A 5,025-nucleotide genomic window follows, 5' to 3' on the forward strand; every position below is an offset into this window, starting at 1 on the left:
CAACTCACCAGAATGAAGGACCCGATACCCAGCATGAGCAAAACCAATCTGGTGTACAAAATCCCATGCAAGGACTGCACAAAACACTACATAGGACAAACAGGAAGACAGCTAACGATCCGCATCCATGAACACCAACTAGCCACGAAACGATACGACCAGCTATCCTTAGTATTCACACACGCAGATGACAAGCAACATGAGTTCGACTGGGACAACACTACTATTATAGGACAAGCCAAACAGTGAACAGCCAGGGAATTCCTAGAGGCATGGCACTCATCCACAGATTCAATCAATAAGCACATCGACCTGGACCCAATATACCGGCCACTGCAACGGACCACTGCAGCTGGAACTGACAACCGGGAGCGGCAGAGACAAACCACTATAAATGCCGGAGGAAACATCACAGAAGCACTTCACAGGAAGGAGGCTCCCAAGCACTGAGGATGTCACCTAGACAGGGGACGGAACGTCTGCAACACAAATTCCCAGCTCGGCAAACAGAACCACAACAACGAGCACCCAAGCTACAAATCTTCTTAAACTTTGAATTCTATACACCACCCCTTACGTGAAAACTTTGTCCCTTAGGTCCCTTTTATATCTTTCCCCTCTCACCCTAACCCTATGCCCTCTGGTACTGGACTCCCCCCAGGGAAGAGACTGTCTATTTACCTTATCCATGCCCCTCATGATGTTATAAACCCCTATGAGGTCACCTCTCAGCCTCCAACACCCGAGGAAAACAGTCCCAGCTTATTCAGCCCCTCCCTATAGCTCAAATCCTCCAACCCTGGCAACAGCCTTGTAAACCTTTGTAAATCAAATGTTGGGGCTGTATTACAGGCCTCCCAACAGTGAATGTGAGGTAGAGGTACAAATATGTGAACAGATTATGGAGAGATGTGGGACCAACATGGTGGTGATGATAGGAGATTTTCATTTTCCCAACGTTGACTGGGATTCACTTAGTGTTAGAGGTCTAGATAGAGCAGAATTTGTAAGGAGAATTCAGGAGGGCTTTCTCAAGCAGTATGTAAATAGTCCAACTTGAGAATACTCCATACTGGACCTGGTGTTGGGGAATGAGCCTGGCCAGGTAGTTGAAGTTTCATTAGGGGATTACTTTGGGAATAGTGATCACAATTCCAGAGAGGGTCATGTTGTTTGTGGCTAGTTGATGTTCATGCGTCTTGGTGGCAAGTTTTTTTTTCTACATTGGACAAACAGGCAGAAGTCTAGCCACCAGGACACATGAACATCAACTAGCCACAAAACGACATGACCCTCTCTCACTAGTATCCTTACATACGGATGAGGAAACCCACCACTTCGATTGGGACAACACATCCATCCTAGGACAAGCCAAACAGAGACACACACGAAAATTCCTAGAAGCATGGCATTCCAACCGGAATTCTATCCAACAAACACATTGACTTGCATTCCATTTACCACCCCATGAGAAAAAGAAACGGAAAAGGCATCGCCATTGGAAATGATGTCACCACAGGAAATGGCATCACCAACCCAAGGAAATTCAAACATATACAGAAGAACCTTAATTATCCAAATATCAGATTATCCGAAGGAGATCTCGAGGTTCCAATTTTAACATTACATCAAAGACGTGTTTCCAATACTGATCGCGTCTTTTGTTTTCAGTGAATAAAAGTGAACTCGGCTTACTGAAATGCTGCCGAGAACAGCTCTGGACATCAATGGGATCCCAGGCACCATCTCAAAATGACTGACCACCCGCCTTCTCCCTCTCCTCACATACATTTCCTGGAGTTCCACACAGGCGTGTACCCTAAACCTCATGATCCTGTACAGATGTGCGTGCGTGCGTGCGTGCGTGTGTGTCTCTATATATATACTCACAATTTAGAGACTCAACCACCCCACCCCTCCCCCCCCAAAAGGCAGCAGCAGCAGCAGTCTTGTTGTTGGTGTCCAGTCCGGCTGCACCGGAGAGGAGGTGGAGGGGTGGTGTTGGACATGGATGGAGGACGATCTGCGGCAGTCGGTGGGGGAGAGTATTGGATGGGGTTGGGGGAGCGGGTGGGCGTGGGTGGTGGTGGGTGGGGGGCAGTATTGGGTGGGGTATGGGGTGGGGGCGCGGTGGACAGGGTTGGGGGGAGCAGGTGATAGGGCGGACAGGGGTGTTGTTGAACGGGATTGGGGGTGAACTGGGGGTCAGGGTCTCAGCACGGTGTGCTGCTACCTCGTGTCCTGAAGTGGACTTAACAGAAAACTCCGAGCCCAAGAGGAAAAGCATTGAATGAATTAACTGAATAATCAATTATCCAAATGAAATAGTGCCCATCCATCGCATTCAGATCACTGAAGTTCTGCTGTAAATAGAAAGCAGGTTACACCACCAGTGCTTCATTCAGAGGCTCACTGAAGACATTACCTAGTATGATGACGAAACATCTGAAAATGAACCTTCCAGCTCAGCGAGCAAACCTACATCCAGAACCTCAATCTGTGCTACAAATCTTCTCAAAACTTGTCTTTTATTCATGTATAAGGAGCAAGAGGTTAATGAGAGAAAGGGTTGGCCCACTCAAGGACAAAGAGGGAAAGATATGTGTCGCGTCAGAGAAAATGGGAGAGATTCTTAATGAGTACTTGGCCTCGGTATTCACTGAGGAGAGGGACAGGACAGACGTTGAGGTTAGGGATAGATGTTTGATTACTCTAGGTCAAGTTGGCATAAGGAGGGAAGAAGTGTTGGATACTCCAAAAGGCATTAATGTGGACAAGTTCCCAAGTCCGGATGGAATTTATTCCCGGTTACTGAGGGAAACAAGAGAGGAAATAGCTGGAGCCTTAACAGATATCTTTGCAGCATCCTTGAACACGGGTGAGGTCCCGGAGGACTGGAAAATTGCAAATGTTGTCCCCTTGTTTAAGAAGGGTAGCAGGGATAATCCAGGTAATTATAGACTGAGCCTGACGTCAGTGGTAGGGAAGCTGCTGGAGAAGATACTGAGGATAGGATTTATTCCCAACTGGAAGAAAACGGGCTTATTAGTGATAGGCAACATGATTTTGTGCAGGGAAGGTCATGTCTTACCAACTTAATGGAATTCTTTGAGGAATTGAAGAAGGCATTTGGTATGCTTTCCTTTATTGGTCAGATTATTGAGTACAGGGATTGGGAGGTCATGTTGTGGCCATTGGTTAAGTCACTATTGGAATATTGCGTGCAATTCTGGTCTCCTCCCTATTGGAAGGATGTTGTGAAATTTTAAAGGGTTCCAGAAAAGATTTACAAGGATGTTGCCAGATTTGAAGGATTTAAGCTATAAGGATAGGTTGAATAGGCTGGGGCTGTTTTCCCTGGAGCGTTGGAGGCTGAGGACCCACCTTAAAGTGGTTTATAAAATCATGAGGGGCATGGATAGGATAAATAGACAAGGTCTTTTTCCTAGGGTGGGGGAGTCCAGAACTCAATGGCATAGGTTTAGAATAAGAGGAGAAAGATATAAAAGAGACCTAAGGGGGTAGTGCATGTGCAAGAGACCTAAGGGTCAACTTTTTCATGCAGAGGGAAGTGCATGTATGGAATGAGCTGCCAGAGGAAGTGGTGGAGGCTCGTACAATTGCAATGTTTAAAAGGCATCAGGATGGGTATATGAATAGGAAGGGTTTGGAGGGATATGGGCCGGGTGCTGGCAGGTGGGACTAGATTGGGTTGGGATTTCTGGTCAGCATGGACGGGTTGGACTGAAGAGTCTGTTTCTGTGCTGTACATCTGTATTACTCTATGTGCTTAGATCAGAGTGGTGCTGGAAAAGCTCAGCAGGCCAGGCAGCATCTGAGGAGCAGCAAAATCGACGTTTCAGGCAAAACCCCTTCATCAGGAATGAAAGAAGGGCTTTTGCCCAAAACGTCGATTTTCCTGCTCCTTGGATGCTGCCTGGTCTGCTGAGCTTTTCCAGCACCACTCTGGTCTAAACTCTGGTTTCCAGAATCTGCAGTCCTCACTTTTGTCCTGTATTACTCTATGACTAAGTGACAAAGTTGATTGATGAGGGAAGGGCGGTAGATATCATGTACATGGACTTCAGTGAGGCATTTGATAAGGTACCCCATGCTGGGCTGATGGAGAAGGTGTAGTTGCATGGGGTCCAGGGTGTTCTAGCTAGATAGATAGAGAACTGGCTGGGCAACAGGAGACAGAGAGTAGTGGTGGAAGGGAGTTTCTCAAAATGGAGGGCTGTGACCAGTGGCGTTCCACAGGGATCCGTGCTGGGGTCACTGTTGTTTGTGATATACATAAATGATCTGGAGGAAGGTGTAGTTGGTCTGATTAGCAAGTTTGCAGATGTCACTAAGATTGGTGGAGTAGCAGATAGTGAAGAGGATTGTCACAGAATACAGCAGAATATAGATAGATTGGAGAGTTAGGCAGAGAAGTGGCAGATGGGGTTCAATCCGGGCAAATTCAAGGAGATGCATTTTGGAAGATCCAATTCAAGAACAAATTATATGGAAAATGGAAAAGGCCCGGTGAAAATTGATGTGCAGAGAGATCTAGGTGTTCAGGCCCATTGTACCCTGAAGGTGACAACGCAGATCAGTAGAGTGGTCAAGAAGGCATATGGCATGCTTTCCTTCATCAGGCGGGGTATCAAGTACAAGAGTTGGCAGGTCATGTTACAGTTGTATAAGACTTCAGTTCGGCCACATTTGGAATACTGCTTACAGTTCTGGTCACCACATTACCAAAAGGATGTGGATGCTTTGGACAGTGTGCAGAGGAGGTTTACCAGGATGTTGCCTGGTAGAGAGGGCATGAGCTATGAAGAGAGGTTAAGTAGATTAAGATTATTTTCATTAGAAAGATGGAGGTTGAGGGAGGACCTGATTGAGGTCTACAAAATCATGAGAGGTATAGACAGGGTGGATAGCAAGAAGCTTTTACCCCGAGTGGGGAACTCAATTACTAGGGGTCACAAGTTCAAAGTGAGAGGGGAAGGTCTTTATGCAGAGGGAGGTGGGGGC

The sequence above is a fragment of the Chiloscyllium plagiosum genome, chromosome 15 (genome assembly GCF_004010195.1).
Source record: "Chiloscyllium plagiosum isolate BGI_BamShark_2017 chromosome 15, ASM401019v2, whole genome shotgun sequence".
Classification (NCBI taxonomy): domain Eukaryota; kingdom Metazoa; phylum Chordata; class Chondrichthyes; order Orectolobiformes; family Hemiscylliidae; genus Chiloscyllium; species Chiloscyllium plagiosum.